We start from the raw sequence: 20,402 nt of genomic DNA on the forward strand, positions 1-20,402 counted from the left end.
CAGCTCTAATTGGAGGAGGTCCATCAATTTGACATTGAATACTCGGATCATAATGCTTATGGCAAGGTTAATAGTTAGAAATGAATACCTTTAAACACTTGAGGTATCCAGTGAAACAAGTGTGAAAAATCACGTAACAGTGGTATAAGTTGTTTAGGTAGCAATTAACACTCAGTTGCACTCAAACTACTACATATTTCTATAGGTTTCTTATAAATGTCTAAAAGCACCTTAAACAGATTTTTAGATTAAAAGCTGCTCAAACAGGTAGTAAGCACTAACCCATTCCTTCCCATCCTCATCGAATCTATACTCCTCCAGTTGCAGTGGCATGATATATTTGGGAATGATTAGTCCCAGAATATTTCGGACGTCTGGGTTAGTAGACTTCTCTAGTACAGCAACATTGTTCAGTCACTATGTTCTTTTAACAGTGATTTAATGTATGTGCTCAAAGCAGAACTTGCAATATATATTCGCTACCCTAACCAAAATCAATAACTAGTTCTATTGCTCTACAGTAATCAGGTCAAGCATCAAATATCATAACCATATCAATTTTTCTCTAGTATCGACACGAGTGATAGAAATTAACTGTCTGAAGAGTCCCACATATTTTATCACTTTACCTCAAAATGTGAAGATGATATATTTTTTTCATTTTACATACACTGCTGCTACTATTATATATATATATATATATATATATATATATATATATATATATATATATATATATATATATATATATATATATCAGGAAGGATATTGATAGATCGTTCACCCGGTCATGTAAGAACTCTCAAAATTTGTAGCACCACTCCCCATCTCAAGACAACTGTCATGTAAGAATGAGTGCTAATGATGAATAGGGATTAAGTCATGGTAAATATGTGTAAATTATAATTTCTTTTTCTGTACAGATGAGACAAAGTCTTTGCAATCGCCTGATGCTAAAATATTGCTGTTTACTTCGACATGTAATTAAAACAACAGTGACAGTAAACACGTCAGTGTGGGGATGATCTCAGATTGTGAATTCTACTCGGTGGTGGCTTTCAAATATCATACATATAGCATTAGAAAATCGTACTACCCTTGCATGAGTGGATTTCCCTATACAGTACTCAGTGTAAATCGCTGCCAAGTTCCATGAAAATGCTGAGTCTCCTTCAGTGATACTAGGTGATCATGCAATCTCTACAGGGGACTTCCCACGAATAGCTAAACTGTGACAGCGTAAACAAGTGAGGGTGCAGTTTATACAAGAGTATATGTTTAAAAATCTAATGTATGCCAGTTATGTGATTCAACATGCGCAAGACGAGCAGCTATGCTGGCAACCAAACGTGTACAGAGTCTATGAGAAAGTATGGACCAGTTGTTGAAGTTACCATCCCAAATTCTTCATCTATTGAATAAACTATCACTCAATTTTACAATTCATGATGTGTATCAATACATGCAAGTATTTATGAACCCTCTATGGCAGTTTTAGGCACACAACTATAATCTTAATTAACCATATTCATATATCCTGCTATATGCTTATAAACAAACAAAAGTGTAGTGGCTACATGAGTGCTTTTATTTCTCCATGAGATCCTTGTATACTAATTTAAATGCATAATTCTCACCATGACCAAGTGGACAAAACACAACTATCACAAGCAGTTTGTAGTAACTGGCTGATCCTGCAATGATACTGAAAACTGGAAGAAGAAGAATGAATCACTCCTTCCTGATAATATACAAGCAGTAATTGTTGGTCCATGCGATTGTGGCAAGATGAATGTTGTTATGTCATTGCTAACATATGCTGGTGGGATGCACTTTGAACAGATGTACATACTTTCAAAACCAATATTTCAGGAAAACACCGGCTGTTACAGGAGATACAGCATGGCATTGATAGTTTAACACACATGGCATATAGTGATATCACACTTCCTAACAGTGTATCCATATTTGACGACGTTGCACTGGAAAACCAGTATCAAATACAGAAATATTTATGTTTCTTTTATTTTCGCCACACATATTCCAGGATTCAAAAGCAGTCAGCAAAGGAAAATACAAACCTTATTGTAACTGTGAAACATGACAACATGAATTTAAAACATATTTATCTAGCAAATGTAGGAACTGAAATGACATTTAATGAATTTATAAGATTATGTGGGCATTGCTGGAACCAACAGTGTGGGTTTCTAGTTGTCGATAAAACGAGAAAATTGGATAATGGGTGAATCAGATGGAACTTCCAGGAGTTTCAGTTTAGATGCTGTACCAATTTATAACTGTGTTAGTGTACTGTGTGCTAAGGAGTAGTCTCCATGTAAGTCATATAACTGTCTTGAGCAGACGATGCACAGACCAAACATATCATTATACGTTGATTAAAAAATTGAAGCAATAAACGGAAGTCTTGGAAGTTGTACTACAAAAATTGAATATACCACTGAAACTCTTTAATGTCATGCTGTGGAAATGTAAAAGTTGGGAGATGCTATGAAAATGGAAAATGTATGGTTCTCTCAAATTATGAAACATTAGAAGATATTAAAAACTCCTCCTGCAAATATTAAGAAAATAAATGCTTTGGAAGAAAGCACTAGAAGCCTTCTGAGTTTAATTAATGTAGTAAATGTAATGGCTGATGATGCTCCGATGTAACGTCAAGCGTCAGCACGTCGGCCAGGAACGTTAAAGTAGAGAGGGCTGTGAGATGATGTGAGCCTATAGTACGATGACTGACCACTCTCTAGGACAACACAGAGACATCAACGGCGTCTATGCGAAGAGAATATAAGCTCCGTGTCGCCTGGCCATATCCCAACTGAAGAAAAGAGATTCGACGAACGCAACAACAGTTATTTAGGAAATGTGTTGTTTTACTTCTTGCTCGCGACACTTCTGTGTTTCAAGCTTAAGTATTGTCATTTACTTTACTGTAATAAACACATGTCTTACACCATAAAACAAAAGTCAGTTCAGATCGATAGAAGACGACACCGACTACACTGAAAGCCTAAATTGCCAGAGACAAGCCAGAGCAAAAATATCTTCCATTTCTAACACAATGACGCCAGGTCATGCAACAGTTTTGCAGCCTCATTGCCAAATTCGACTGGCGTGGCCAACCATAGCCACCATACTGTCCTGGTTTAACAGTTTCAGATTTCCATGTTCTTGCGCCTACGAAAGATGGACTACGTGACAAACCTTTTCCAGAATCACATACTACCGTCAAAGCTTTACGGCAGTGGGTAGCATCAGTTGGTTCAGGTTTTTACGAGCACTTCAAGTAGGTTCTTGCTCATCGTTGGCACAAGGGCCCAACTATTTGGAGAAATGACAGTACGTAGCTTAAATACTGCTGTGTTTAACGGTATAATTGTGCTTCCAGTGTCTGCTATAGTTTCCATGTAAGTAAATGTGGGACATTAATTTCACAAATGCCCTCGTAGATTGGTGATATATCTCTATTTTTTAACTATATATGACGGTAGTATCTGTTCCCGAAAGAACAGTTACCGTGGATGACCATGCAGCTTTGCTAGAAATGAAATGATAATTCAGTAGACACCCTAGCTGCAAGCAGGCGTTGATACACTTCATTGGGGACATGTTGAAAATGTGTGCCCCGACCGGGACTCGAACCCGGGATCTCCTGCTTACATGGCAGACGCTCTATCCATCTGAGCCACCGCGGGCACAGAGGATAGGGCGTCTGCAGGGACTTATCCCTTGCACGCTCCCCGTGAGATCCACATTCCCAACATGTCCACAACACTACATTCGTAGTGCGCCTAATAGATGTTTGCCCATAATACTCATTACTCGTGGCAGATTAATCTACCAAGACCCGTACGAGTTCGGGCATAGCGTGTGCGTTCGCATAAGAAGGTCAAAGGCCGGGAACCCATATATTTTTTAACTATATATAACGGTAGTATCTGTTCCCGAAAGAACAGTTACCGTGGATGACCATGCAGCTTTGCTAGAAATGAAATGATAATTCAGTAGACACCCTAGCTGCAAGCAGGCGTTGATAGACTTCATTGGGGACATCTTGAAAATGTGTACCCCGACCGCGACTCGAACCCGGGATCTCCTGCTTACATGAGTATGATGGGCAAACATCTATTAGGCGCACTACGAATGTAGTGTTGTGGACATGTTGGGAATGTGGATCTCACGGGGAGCGTGCAAGGGATAAGTCCCTTCAGACGCACTATCCTCTGTGTCCGCGGTGGCTCAGATGGATAGAGCGCCTGCCATGTAAGCAGGAGATCCCGGGTTCGAGTCCCGGTCGGGGTACACATTTTCAACATGTCCCCAATGAAGTGTATCAACGCCTGCTTGCAGCTAGGGTGTCTACTGAATTATCATTTCATTTCTAGCAAAGCTGCATGGTCTTCCACGGTAACTGTTCTTTCAGGAACAGATACTACCGTCATATATAGTTAAAAAATATATGGGTTCCCGGCCTTTGACCTTCTTGTGCGAACGCACACGCTATGCCCGAACTCGTACAGGACTTGGTAGATTAATCTGCCACGAGTAATGAGTATGACGGGTAAACATCTATTAGGCGCACTACGAATGTAGTGTTGTGGACATGTTGGGAATGTGGATCTCACAGGGAGCGTGCAAGATAAGTCCCTGCAGACGCACTATCCTCTGTGCCCGCGGTGGCTCAGATGGATAGAGCGTCTGCCATGGAAGCAGGAGATCCCGGGTTCGAGTACCGGTCGGGGCACACATTTTCAACATGTCCCCAATGAAGTGTATCAACGCCTGCTTGCAGCCAGGGTATCTATTGAATTATCATTTCATATATCTCTATGGTTATACCGAAGTAGCAACGTCGGTATAATACACTTGTGTGCTAAACATAAGGACGAAAGTAACCTTCGAATGATGTATGACTGCCAAGTAACATACCCCGATGAAACTTGGACTATACAGAGAAAGAACTGTTTCAGGATAATACAGAAGATAACGAAAGCAATACTTAATGAGACTTACAGAAGTAATACTTTCATTAAAAATACAATAATTACACCGTAGTCACCGCGATATATGATGACCCCCTGGTCATTGCAAAAGGCAGGGTGTGTGACCACCATGGACGGCAGTGAATGCACTGCAGAGTGCTCCCATGCAGGCCACAAGATTGGTACGGAGTTCGTGTGGTAGGGCTTTCCATTCCTCCATCGACGCAGTTGACAATTCCTGGATGGTCGTTGATGCATGCGGACGTACTGCAATACGTCTACTCGACACATGCCACGTGAGCTCGATACTACTTAAGTCGGCTGTACCGGCAGGTAACTTCTTTCGCCATTTCTAATCGCAGTTAAGGCAGATGACACACTACGATTAGTTGGAAGAAACCTCACGAAATTTAGTCCATCCACAAAGGAGATAACTTACAAAACCTTCGTTCGGCCAATACCTGAATCCAGCTCGTCAGTCTGGGAACTGTACCATATAGGACCGACAGAGGAAATAAAAAAAGATCCAAAGAAGAGTACAGCGTTTCATTATGTGTTTATTTAGTAAGTGCAAAAGCGTTGCACAGATGCTGAACCTACTGCAGTGGCAGACATTACAAGAGAGGCGTCCTGCATCACGGCGTGCTTTACCGGTTAAAATTCCGAGAGCGTATGTTTCTGTAAGAGTCAGCCAGTATATTGCTTCATACTACGTACACATCGCGAAAAGAACATGAAGGTAAGGTCAGAGAAGTTCGAGCTCACACGGAGGTTTACCAACAATACTTCTTCCCGCAATCCATTCCTACATTGAACAGGAAAGAGGGGAAGTAACATTTTCATGTCAAGTACCTTTTACATGTACATCTACATCTACATAGATACTCCGGTGCGTGGTGGAGGGTACCCTGTACCACTACCAGCCATTTCCTTTCCTGTTGCAAAACAGAGCGAGGGAAAAACGACTATCTATATGCCTCCGTAAGAGCCGTAATTTCTCGTATCTTCTCTTCGTGGTCCTTACGCACTATGTGAGTTGGCCGCAGCAGAATCGTTCGGCATTCAGCTTCAAATGCTGGTTCTCTAAATATTTTCGGTAGTGTTTCTCGAAAAGAACGTCGCCTTCCCTCCAGGGATCCCATCTGAGTTCTCGAAGCATCTCCGTAATACTTACGTGTTGTTCAAACTACCGGTAACAAACCTGGCAGCCCGCCTCTAAATTGATTCGACTCTTCCTTCAATCCGACCTGGTACGGATCCCAAACACTCGAGCAGTACTCAAGAATAGGTCGTACCAGCGTCCTATATGCGTCCCTATCCTAAAAAGGTGAACCACTCTTTCCTAAAATTCTCCCACTGAACCGAAGTCGACCATTCGCCTTTCCCACCACAGTTCTCACAAGGTCGTTCCATCTCATATCGCTTTGCAAGGTTACGTGCAGATATTTAAACGACGTGACTGTGTCAAGCAGGACACTAGCAGTACTGTATCCGAACATTATAGGTTTGATCTTCCTACTCATCCACCTTGACTCACTTTTTTACACATTTGGGGCTAGCTGCCATGCATCACACCAACTGGAAATTTAGTCTAAGTCGTCTTGTATCTTCCTACAGTCTCTTATCTTCGACACCTTACCGTACACCACACAATCATCAGCAAACAACCGCAGATTACTGTTCACCCTGTCCGCCAAATAATTTATGAATATAGAAAACAACAGAGGTCTTACCACACTTTCCCGAGGCACTCCTGACGTTACCCTTGTCTCTGCTGAACACTTGCCGTCGAGGACACACTATTTTTAGGTGGTTTCATATGTAGCTTCTGTATGTAGTCCCTATTTGCAATAATTTCACTGAGATGACCTTATAACAGGCGTATGAACTAAATGTTTATTTTATCAAGATTCCTCATTATATCACAAATTTACCTGTCCATCAATGTACCTCTACGATTATCATCATTATTATTTATTTCCGAAGAAACGTGATTTGTTGTAGCTGCACATATGTTTGATAGAAGATTAGAAATAAGAAGGGCGAAACCACAGCCAAGTACGAGCGCATTTGCAGTCTGCAACCTTATGGTCGATTTAAACTTGACGAATCAGACCTTGAAAACATTTCACAGCTTATTTCAGATGGCGGCGTTTACACAGGTCGCAACGGAAAGGGACGAAACGTCAAGGTTTCCCAATTAGAAAGTTTCCACACCAATGTTTTCGGGGAGAATGAGGTGGGTTTGTGGAATGAGGGGGATGACATTCTCTGCTAGCATCGGAAGTTAAGCTCTTATCGCCGCACTCACTTACGTTACAGTAGTTGATGTTCGTTTCCTTAGGATTTATTTTATTGTCTGCTTTGTTTTCGTGACACATTGTAAGGTTCCATGAAGACTTGGATATTTCTCTTTGAGTGTTCAACAAAAGAGGCCGATATATGAAAGCGAAAGATAATTTAGGATTTACACTTTGACAAAGAGAAAGCTTATACTGTGCATGAATAAGATCATAAATTGAGGAACCAGTTGTCATCGAATAACTTTTTATTAACAGTGAAGAACGAGAAAAATACAGCTGTTTTTTCACTACTTGGTTCATAGTAAGAAAGTAAAAAAACTTTGTATAAGATAAAAAGGCTTTATTTATTTTCCTTTGTATATATATATTTTGTGGTGTCACCGCCAGACACCACACTGGCTAGGTGGTAGCCTTTAAATCGGCCGCGGTCCGTTAGTATACGGCGGACCTGCGTGTCGCCACTGTCAGTGATAGCAGACCGAGCGCCACCACACGGCAGGTCTAGAGAGACGTCCTGGCACTCGCCCCAGTTGTACAGCCGACTTTGCAAGGAAAGGTTCACTGACAAATACGCTCTCACTTGCCGAGACGATAGTTAGCATAGCCTTCAGCTACATTTGCTACTACCTAGCAAGGCGCCGTATTCAATTGATAATTAATATTATGAAGCATGTACCGTAACGAGAGATGTTCTACAATTGTGGATTAAACTTAAGTATTACATCATCTACGTACTTTATTTACTATTCTCAAGATATTGTCCTGTTCCAGACCTCACGCCAGTCAGCGTGTAATTAAACGCGTGCATTTCGGCCTCCTCTAGAAAAACAGTGTTGGCTCTTCTGCCAACACTACATATTTTGCGAGAAAATATATGTCGATAGTTTGAAACGTTTGGACGACACCTTTTTTTCATGTTGTTTCACTTTTCAGTATTTTACCATACAAATTTTGCCAAGAACACCTATTCTGAATTTTACCTTGGCCATTAATAAACCTTATCCCTACAATTTCCTTAATTCTTAAATTATATTCTAACTTTTTTTTTAAATCATGGGTGGTACCTCATATTCACACCTTCACCGTTCGGTACAGGGCTAAGCCAAGTGACTTTTTGAAGGTCCGTCTAGTGGAACATACCACGAACTGACAGTGATGTCGCCTTCCGTTCACAAATGTGTGCGATATCTTATGGGACTTAGCTGCTAAGGTCATCAGTCCCTAAGCTTACACACTACTTAACCTAAATTATCCTAAGGACAAAGACACACACCCATACCCGAGGGAGGACTCGAACACCCGCCGGGACCAGCCGTACAGCTTCCGTTCTGCTCCGTACGTTGACCTCCAGTGTGAATCAGTTTTTAGCCGGTTGTGCTAATGCCGCTGCTTGACTGCTGGTACTGTCGTATGATTTTCGGCAGGTTCGTAAAGCTTTGAACCTCGATATATTGTAAAACAGAGGAGCATTTGCTGTATAGAAGTATGTACTATAGTTGTGCGATAGATTAGCAGAATCGCTAACTCTTTGAGTGTATGCTCCCCTTGTAAGATGATGGCAGACACAGCCCTCTACATCACACAGCTATGACCTTGTATTTGGTGCCTGCTCTACTGATAGTTTTTCGAGATTTATCCCTGTAGGAGCGGAAGTCATCAGGCGTTCCTAACGTTCCTGCGCAGCGTGTCTCTCGCTCACTGCTGTCAGAGTACTTTGTAGGGCCAGCTGGCGTGCAGAAGGTGGGTGGACTATAAAACGTGCGCGCTGGGCTAGCAGGCTGCAGCCAGCTGCGGCCGCGGCTCCCAGCCCGGGACTCAGACCGAGACACAAAACGACGAGCGCGACCCAGGCGCAGACACCACTCTTATCTGCTTACTCTTCACCACAACCTTTCCACCCTCATTTGTTAAGGGACCGAGCATCCCTCATCGGTCGACGGGTTTTAGGCAGTTATACGTCCATCCATCAGTTTCCTTCTAACATATTTTTTTCAGCCGTCTATAAACCTTTCTGATTCTGTGTCTAGGGACCACCTGTCTGAGGAAGCAGATAAGAAGGCGAAAAGGGTGGACAAACAGCGCGTACAAAAATATCGTTTTCTATAACTTTGCCTGCTGTGAAAAGTAATTTGCTGAATAGTCAATGCTACCTATATCAAACCATTTAAGTAACGCACGGATCCATATATTTATCACAACGAAGTAAATGTTTTTTGTTTGATAACGAGTCTATCAGACAGTTAAGGAAGTACCAGTTTGTTTACATCTGTCCTATTGAACGAACAAATAGTTCACAGGTATCTAACGATTTTCACATACATGCAGTTACGCACAATGCCGAAATACCGGTTATTCTAAATATTAACTTTTGATTTCTCTCTCCTGTGACGAATCCTGGCGAAATCCTTAGAAGAGAGTGACGAAGTTTTCACGAAACTATGGAGGATAACTTTAGAAGAGCTATAGTAGAATACGTCTCTGTGTCCAGAATGCTTGCATCGTATTTCTAGCGGGATTATCATGAGACTTATATAAGAGAGAGCAGGACAAATTCCTCTAAATCTACATATACATCTACATAAACACTGCAGAAGCCACAGTATGGTGCGAGTCGAAGAAAACCTTGAGCAATCATCAGTCGTTTTCTTCCCTGTTCCACTCGCAAAAAAAGAGAGGGAAAAACGAGAATGTATATATAATTCATTACGATCCCTAATTTTGCCTATCGTATCTGCGTCGTCCATGGGCGAAATGTACAGTGGCGGCAGCAGAATTGTTCTGCAGTCTATTTCAAATGCCGGTTCTCTCAATTTTCTCGATAGTGTTGTGCGAAAAGAAAATCTCTCCAGGGATTCCTACTCTAGTTTACGACACACCTGCAAAACATTCCTGTGTTGACCGATCGTACCGGTAACAGATCCAGCAACCCGCCTCTGAACTGCTTCCTTTCCTTCCTTTAATTCGACACTCGAACGGTACTCAAGAATGGGTCACACTAGTGTTCGAGACGGAGTCCCTATTACATGTGTACCATACTTTCCTAAAATTCTCACAATAAACCAACGTCAATCACTCGGCTTCCCTACTGCTGTTCTTAACGTGCTCGCTTCATTTCATATCGCTTTGCAGCGTTACGCAGTGATGATTCATCGACGTGATTGTGTCAAGGTGTGCACTACTAATGCTGTATTTGAACGTTGTTTTTCTACTCATCTGCATTAACATGCATTTCTGTAAGTTCAAATGAAGTTGCCACTCATCACTCCAAGCAGAAATTTTGTCTAAGTTATTATGTATCCTCCTACAGTCACTAAATGACAACACCTTCCTGTACAGCACAACATCAAAGCAAATAACTGCAGACTGCTGTTCATTCTGTCCGTCAGATCACGTATATATACAGGTTGAACATTAATAAAACCGAGAAACTGCAGGGACAGATTCCTGGCTACAAATGAAGGCAAAGTGCTTCTTTGAACATGTGTCCAGAAATGCATCGTTGCCATGGTAGATGGCTCCGACGAATGACACTTTCTCTGACCACGCGCCGTGTATTGCAGGATGTGTGATTAACGCTGCGTATTGTAAGCAGCCGAATGGTCGGGTATTAATGTCGGAAACCAGACGAGATGATGTCTGTGTTCGGCCAAGCAGATGGAAACGGTTGAGAGTCAACACTGTTATACGAAAACAAGTACAGCCATAGATACCAACCACATCACTCAACATTTCAAGCCCTTTTTGGGCATTTGAGTGATCATTGGTCATTTCAGACAGACGAACGTGCAGGGAGGTGACGGACTTTACATACATCAGATTTGGAGAACCGGTTTCTACAGGATACAGAGACGGAGCCTAGCACAAGTTCCAGGCAAATGCCCCGCCAGTATGGTGTAAGACAAAGTACGATTATGTGTATCCCGCATGTCAACAGCTACTACCCCTATCAATCCCATGGCGGCCACTTTGAGTATCTGTTCTGACGTGGTTGGGATGCAGCTCTATACTGTGTTCTGGAGAGATTTGTTGTCGTTGCACCCACACCGTCCATTTCCAGACATATGTGCATTGGACCTTTTTTCCTTCATTTCCAGTCAGGAATCCGTCCCTGCAGTTTGCTGGTTTAATTAACGTTTACCCTGTACAGGGAATAAAACCTGTCCATCATACTTCCCTGTGGCAGTATGATGAACATTCGCGTCTAGATCAACGCCCTGCGTTACTTAAAAAGCCTTCGAACCACTCAAACACATGGGAATCAATTTCGTATGATTGTACCTTCGCTAGCAGTCTGCAGTGGGGCACCAAGTCAAACGTATTCTGGAAGTGTATGCAATCTGTCTGTTGCCCATTCATGGTTCGCCGATTGTCATGTGAGAAAAGGGCAAGCTTATTTTTGCACGAGTGATGCGTTATAAATCCGTGCTCATTTGTGGTCAGAAACAATTCCTTCTCAAGGAGACTTATTATATTAGAATATGTTGGAGAATTCTTCACCAGACTGAATATTGGTCTGTAATTTTTCGGGGCTGTTGTTTTATGCTTCTTGTATACAGAAATCACCTTCACTTTTGTTATATTTGCTTGGGACTTTTCGCTGTGCGAGAGTTTCGCGATACATGCAAGCTAAGTAAGGGGCTACTGCCCTTGAGTACTCTGCAAAACCGAATTCCACCTGGATCTGTCGACATATTTGTCTTCAACTTTTTCAGTTGTTTTTCTCTTCGCCAGTGAAGCCTATTACTATCTCCTTTATACGGAAGTCTGTACGACGGTCAAACGACGGTATGTTCTTACGATCTTGCTGCGAGGCTGATCAAAAAGTGACTGGACAGAAGACGTCGACCTGCTGCATCTACATCTGCATCTACATCTACTTGATTACTCTGAAGTTCACAACCAAGTGGCCGGCAGAAAGATCATAGAACCACATTCAAGATATTACTCTATCATTCCACTCTCGAACAGTACGTGGCAAACACGAACACACAAATCTTTCTGTGCGAGCTCTGATTCCTCTTATTTTTATTACGCTGATCAGTCCTCCCTACGTATGTGGGCGCCAACACGCTCTGTGGAGAAAGTTCGTGACTGATATTTCATGAGATCCTGCTGCAATGAAAAACGCCTTTGTGTTAATGACTGCCACCCCAATTCACGTATCATATTCGTGGTGCTCTCTCCCCTATTTCACGAAAGTGCAAAACAAGCTGCCCTTCTTTGAAGTTTTTCGACGTCTTCCGTCTACCCTATCCGATGCAGCTCCCACTCCGCACAGAAATACAGCAAAAGAGGACGTACAAGCGTAGTGTAGGCAGTCTCTTTAGTAAATCTGTTCGTTATCTCAGTGTTCTGCCAATAAATCGTAGTCTTTGGTTTGTTTTACCCGCAACCATATCTATGTGATCATCCCATCTTAAGTTATTCGTAATTGTAGTCCCCAGGTATTTATTTGAATTTGCAGCCTTTATATTTGTATGCTGTATCGTGAAAACGTAATATAGCGGTTTCCTTTTGTACTCTTGTGGATGACTTCACACACTTCATTATTTAGAGTCAATTGCCACTTTTGGCACCATACAGATATCCTGTCTAAATTGTTTTATAAATTGGTTTTGACAACCTGATGACTTTATAACACAGTAAATGACAGCATCATCTACAAGCAATTTAAGAGTGCTACTCAGATTGTCTTCTAAATGGTTTATGTAGATCAGGAACAGCAGAGAGCCTATAACACTTCTTCGGGAATGTCAAATATTACTTCTGTTTTACTCGATGATTTTGCGCCATTTACTACGAACAGTGACCTTTGTGACACGAAATTACGAATCCAGTAGCACATCTGAGACGATCGTCCATAGGCACGTAATTTGATTAGAAGTTGTTTGTGAGGTACGGTGTCGAAAGCTTCATCCCGCGTCAATAGCATTCATTACTTCGTGAGAATAAAGAGCTAGTTCTGTTTCACAAAAACGATATTTTCTGAATCCTTGGATATTTGTTAATAAATTTTTCTTCGAGATAATTCATAATGTTTGGACACAGAATATGTTCCAAAATCCTACTGCAAATCAACGTTAACGATATGGGTCTGTAATTCAGCGGATTATTCCTATTTCCCTTCTTCTGTATTGGTGCGACTGATGAACCTTTAAGTGTTTAGGTACTGATCTTTCAATGAGCGATCGGTTGTATATGATTGCTAAATATGGAGCTAGTGTATGAGCATACTCTGAAAGGGATCTTGGTTCGAATTCTGGAGTATTCACTTCGTCTTCTTCAGTGATACGGTAAATCGTATTTAGTATATCTGCTTTAAAGGCACTGTCATCTCTAACATCACCATTCTTATCGCGCATTGTAGGTATTGATTCTGACTTTCCGCTGGTACGCTTTCCATACGACCAGAATCTCATTGGACTTTCTGCCAGATTTCGAGACAGAGTTTTTTTGTGGAAAGTATCAAAAGCATCTTGCACTGAAGGTCAGGCTACATTTACAATTTCTGTAAAACTAAGCCAATCTTGAGGGTTTTGAATTCTTTTAAATTTGGAATGCCTTTTTTGTTGCTTCTGCAACAGTATTCTGACCTGTTCAGTGCACCATGGGGGATCAGTAACATCTCTTATTGATTTACACTGAAGAGCCAAAGAAACTGCTACACCTGCCTAATATCGTGTAGGGCTCCCGCGAGCACGCAGAAGTGCCGCTACACGACGTGGCATGGACTCGACTAATGTCTGAAATAGTGCTGCAAAGAACTGACACCATGAATCCTGCAAGGCTGTCCTTAAATCCGTAGGAATACGAGGAAGTGGAGATCTCTTCTGAACAGCACACTGCAAGGCTCCCCAGATATGCTCAATAATGTATGTCTGGGGAGTTTGGTGGGCAGCGGAAGTGTTTAAACTAAGAAGAGTGTTCCTGGAGCCCCTCTGCATCAATTCTGGACGTGCGTGGTGTCGCATTGTCCTGCTGGAATTGACGAACTCCGTCGCAATGCACAATGGACATGAATGCATGCAGGTGATCAGACAGGTTGCTTACTTACGTGTCACCTGTCAGAATCGCATCTAGACGTATCAAGGGTCCCATATGACTCCAACTGCACACGCCCCATATCATTACAGAGCCTCCACCAGCTTGAACAGTCACGTGCTGAAATGCATTGTCCATGGATTAATGAGGTTGGCTCCACCGTCTCGACACAATTTGAAACGAGACCAGGTAACATGTTCCAAGTCATCAACAGTCCAATGTCGGTGTTGACGGGCCCAGACGAGGCGTAAGGCTTTGTGTCGTGCAGTCATCAAGGGTACACAAGTGGACGTTCGGCTCCGCAAGCCCATACTGATGATGTTTCGTTGAATAGTTAGCACACCGACACTTGTTGATGGACCAGCATTAAAATCTGTAGCAATTTACGGAAGAGTTGCACTTCTCTCACGTTGAACGACTCTCTTCAGACGTCATTGGTGCGGTTCTCGTAGGATCGTTTCCCGCCCGCAGCGATGTGGGAGATTTGATGTTTTACCGGATTCCTGATATTCACAGTACACTCGTGAAATGGTCGTATAGGAAAATCCCACTTCATTGCTATCTCGGTGATGGTGCGTCCCATTCCTCGTTCGCCGACTATAGCGCCACGTTCAAACTCACTTAAATCTTGATAACCTGGCTTTGTAGCAGCAGTAACCGATCTAACAACTGCGCCAGACACTTGATGTCTTATATAGAGGTTGCCGATAGCAGCGCCGTATTCTGCCTGTTTCCATATCTCTGTCTTCGAATATGCATGCCTGTATCAGTTTCTTCAGTGTTCAAATGGTTCAAATGGCTCTGACCACTATGGGACTTAACATCTGAGGTCATCAGTCCCGTAAACCTAACTAACCTAAGGACATCACACACATCCAAGCCCCATGGCAGGATTCGAAACTGCGACCGTACCAGCAGTGCGGTTCCCGCTTCCGTGTATTTGGTATGTGTTTCTTCGTAGCCGTATATACTATTCCTCTGAATTTAAACCACATCTGGTCTATGCTTACACATTCAGATAAGAAGCGCGGGGTAGCTGCGCGTCTGAGGCGCTTTGCCACCATTCACGCGGCTCCCCCGTCGGAAGTTCGAGTCCTCCCTCGGGCATGGGTATGTGTGTTGTCAGTACCATAAGCTAGATTAAGTAGTGTGTAAGCCTAGAGACCGATGACCTCAGCAGTTTGGTCCCATAGGAACTTACCACAAATTTCAGATTGGAAGGATTGGATACTGTCTTTCAGGAGTGCCTCAAGCGAATTTCTATCTACTTCTAAAATAGATATATTTTGCGTTTACTTTTCGTGGGTTTAGGTGTTACGGTATTGAGTCTCGCTACTACGAACTTGTGGTCATAAATCCCTCTATCCACCATAATGCCCCCTACTTGCTCAGCATCATTTGTTGCCAAGAAGTGAAGTACGCTTTCACAACTATTTACACTTCGAGTAGGCTCCTGAAGTAATTGTTGAAATTAATTTTCTGAGAACGCGTTCAAAACGTTTTCGGACGACGTTTTATGTCTACCTCCGAATTTAGACACGTATTTTGGCCAGCATATCGAAGTCACTACCTACTACACCTGTATGAGTGCAGACTCAAGCTTTCTTTGAAGTGTTCAGCAACTGTCACCTCACTCGGGGTATCGCTAAAAGTAACCAATTCTTAATTTATTTTCGTTGTCAGGTATTATCTGTGCCTATACTAATTCACAGGAACTGTCTACTTCGATTTCACTGAAAGGTAAAGCCCTTCCGACAGCAATAAATTCTCTACCAACAACCACATTTAATTTATCCTTTCAGAACATCGTTAGGTCGTTTGTAAAAATTTCGGCTGAACTTATGTTCAGATTTAGCCAGCTTACCGTTCCTATAACGTTTTGAACTTCAGTGATTTCTGTTAGCGCAGCAACGAGAATTTACAGGTACAATACCGATTCTTTCTCTGGCCACGTTACTGTGATTTCCTGCACCCTTTTGACTGCTGCCCTTTCTGTATTTTCCTAAGACCCTCTAACCTAAAAAACCTCCCAGTTCCCTCCACACAGCCCCAACTATCCATGTAGCCACTTCCTGTATGTAGTCAACCCCTGATCTATTGAGCGGAATCCGAAAACCCACCACCCTACGCTGTTGAGGTGGGGCCTCATACGGCGATGGGAAGATGAGTGGCTGGAAGTGACAGACAATAAACTCCATAATCATCTTGTGATGCAGTTCTTCTTGTTGTCTCCGTGCTTGCTAAGAAAATGGGACAAGAAGAACTGCACCACAAGATGATTATTTCTACACCACGCCAGGTATTTCCATCGCAGCTCTTCAACAGATATCAGAACACAACCATCAGACTTCATAAAACCATACTCAACATTAAGTTCAATAAACTATGTTTGGCTTATAAAATTGTACCTAACTATGTAACAATAACTGTAAACAACATGTCACCAGCAGCACAGCAGACAAAACGTAAGGCAGAAATCATGTGGATAAAGCATGAAATCCGGTCTTTGCATTCCAAAAAACAGACTCTGAATATTGAATTATACAGATTGCATTTAGAACTAGCTAATCACATGACATACCGACCATTTTTTGATGAACTAATGTACAGGGTTAGAAAATTCACTGAGACCATAATAGGCAGAAAACAGACAATCCAACAAAAGAAACTCACAAAAATGTTAAAATACACAAACACCCACTAATCCCACCACCAATACAACAAACACATCTTTCACAAAAGAGTGATTAATGTAACAGACATAAAATTATCTGAAAAAGGAAGCAGCCTACTTGAAAAGGGTCCCAAACATAACATTAACAGAATGGTGTCACATAGGACTGTAGAAAATATCATAACAGAAACTGAAAACATCATAAAGCAACAAGAAAAACTAAACACACCTGAATTTAATGCAAGCCAACAAGAGAACTAGTTGCTGTGGAAATAAGAAATATAATCAAAGAGAACAAAACCACCATAAAAGAAAACACTAGGACTCCTGAAGAAAAAACCTACAAAAAACTACAGAATAAATTAACACAAGAAAATGCCATCATCACAAAATCTGACAAAAGTAATTCAATAGTAGTCATAAACAAACAGGAATACATTCACAAAACATTAGAATTCATCCAAAGCAACAACATCACAGAATTAACAAGTGACCCAACAAACCGATACCAAAGTAAGTTACAGAAAACCCTGAGAAACATAGAAACAATTTTCACAGAAACACAGATTTAAAAAATGATACAGAAAAATCCCAAGGCCCCCACCTTAAAATCATTGGCTAAAGTTCACAAACCCGGAATACCCATACGTCCATTAATAAACTTCACCAAAGCACCAACATACCACTTAGCCAAACACGCACACACTCTGCTACAGACAATATACAAATACACTGACAACAGAAGTCTAAAGAACTCAAGTGACTTAATAGAAAAAATAAAACATTAAAACATACCAAACACAGCAACATTGGTTTCATTTGATATACTTTCAATGTACACACACATCCCAACAGAAGAAACCATCAACATAATAGAAAGAAACCTCCAACTGCAAGGAAACATACCCACAACAAAAATACAAGAAATATTAGCCATACTCAGGCTCATCACAGAGCAGAACTACTTCACATTCAACAACAGATTTTACTCTCAACAAGATGGACTACCCATGGGATCCCCAATCAGTGGCCTCCTAGCTGACATTTTCCTCAACCAGACAGAAAAACAAATCTTTGACAAAATAGTAATAACAAAACAGTACAAAATAATATATTGTTACAGATATGTAGATGACATAATTTGCTTAATAGATGAACCACTGTCCCACATAAAAGAACTTCATGATAACATAAACTCCATCCACCCACAAATACAGTTCACCATAGAAACACAAACAGATGAAAAAATTAGTTTCTTAGATCTCACTATACACAAGAGAAACAACTGTCCCACATAAAAGAACTTCATGATAACATAAACTCCATCCACCCACAAATACAGTTCACCATAGAAACACAAACAGATGAAAAAATTAGTTTCTTAGATCTCACTATACACAAGAGAAACAACTGTCCCACATAAAAGAACTTCATGATAACATAAACTCCATCCACCCACAAATACAGTTCACCATAGAAACACAAACAGATGAAAAAATTAGTTTCTTAGATCTCACTATACACAAGAGAAACAACAAACATGAATTCGCAATCTACAGAAAAGCCACACTCACCAGCACCATTATTCATAACCAATCCAATCACCCCATAACCCACAAAGTAGCCAGCTTCAGATATTTCCCTCACAGGCTGAACAAAATACCCATGAATAAGCATGACTACACACAAGAACTGAACACAATAAAACAAATTGCACAGGAGAATGGATATGATGCAAAGATAGTAGACAAAATAAACCACAAAATACATAACAAACAGCACATAACCATGAAAGACACACACATACAAACACAACTCACCAAACAACAAATAAGCAGACAGTAAGCAACAAATGGCACATCATGACTTACAACAACAAAGTCACACACAGGGTGGGTAATATACTAAAGAAACAAGGACTCAACATAGCATACAGAACCAACAACACAACACAGAGCAGACTCGGAAGAATTACCTAAACACTGACAAATACAGCCAATCCGACATCTACCAACTTACTTGCAACTGCTGTCAATCTGTATATGTGGGCCAAACATGCAGGACCTTCAGAACCAGATATAATGAACACCTCAGAGCACTGAAAAGCAATAGCACACACTCAACATTTGCAGACCACCTGGTAGCACACAACCACCACCCAACAGACATTGAAACTGACCTTCACATCCTAAAAACTAGCAGCAGCCTATACCAAAAATTAACTATAGAAGAAAACTACCACATCCAAAAATCAATAGCCCAAGGAAAGAAAGTACTCAATGAATACTCATCACTGTGCAACAAAACTCTCTTCGCCACAATAGAAGAACTATACAAGTAACACACACACACACACACACACACACACACACACACACTCACACAAACAAATCCTGTCTCTCTCTCTCTTTTCTTTCTTTCTTTCTGTCTCTCTCTCTCTCTCTCTCTGCCCCAATACTCATCACACACACGCAAACCCACATACCACACACCACTAACACAAAATACACTCCTGGAAATTGAAATAAGAACACCGTGAATTCATTGTCCCAGGAAGGGGAAACTTTATTGACACATTCCTGGGGTCAGATACATCACATGATCACACTGACAGAACCACAGGCACATAGACACAGGCAACAGAGCATGCACAATGTCGGCACTAGTACAGTGTATATCCACCTTTCACAGCAATGCAGGCTGCTATTCTCCCATGGAGACGATCGTAGAGATGCTGGATGTAGTCCTGTGGAACGGCTTGCCATGCCATTTCCACCTGGCGCCTCAGTTGGACCAGCGTTCGTGCTGGACGTGCAGACCGCGTGAGACGACGCTTCATCCAGTCCCAAACATGCTCAATGGGGGACAGATCCGGAGATCTTGCTGGCCAGGGTAGTTGACTTACACCTTCTAGAGCACGTTGGGTGGCACGGGATACATGCGGACGTGCATTGTCCTGTTGGAATAGCAAGTTCCCTTGCCGGTCTAGGAATGGTAGAACGATGGGTTCGATGACGGTTTGGATGTACCGTGCACTATTCAGTGTCCCCTCGACGATCACCAGTGGTGTACGGCCAGTGTAGGAGATCGCTCTCCACACCATGATGCCGGGTGTTGGCCCTGTGTGCCTCGGTCGTATGCAGTCCTGATTGTGGCGCTCACCTGCACGGCGCCAAACACGCATACGACCATCATTGGCACCAAGGCAGAAGCGACTCTCATCGCTGAAGACGACACGTCTCCATTCGTCCCTCCATTCACGCCTGTCGCGACACCACTGGAGGCGGGCTGCACGATGTTGGGGCGTGAGCGGAAGACGGCCTAACGGTGTGCGGGACCGTAGCCCAGCTTCATGGAGACGGTTGCGAATGGTCCTCGCCG

General features: G+C 42.1%; 1 non-coding gene across 1 annotated transcript; it reads right to left on the bottom strand.

Annotated features, from left to right (window-relative positions):
- Positions 1-3,642: 3,642 nt before the first annotated feature.
- Positions 3,643-3,717, bottom strand: Trnat-ugu (transfer RNA threonine (anticodon UGU)). The gene has a single exon. It is a non-coding gene; the product is annotated as a tRNA-Thr (tRNA).
- Between the last annotated feature and the right edge of the window lie 16,685 nt (positions 3,718-20,402).

The sequence above is a fragment of the Schistocerca serialis genome, chromosome 3 (genome assembly GCF_023864345.2).
Source record: "Schistocerca serialis cubense isolate TAMUIC-IGC-003099 chromosome 3, iqSchSeri2.2, whole genome shotgun sequence".
In the NCBI taxonomy this organism is placed as follows: Eukaryota; Metazoa; Arthropoda; class Insecta; order Orthoptera; family Acrididae; genus Schistocerca; species Schistocerca serialis.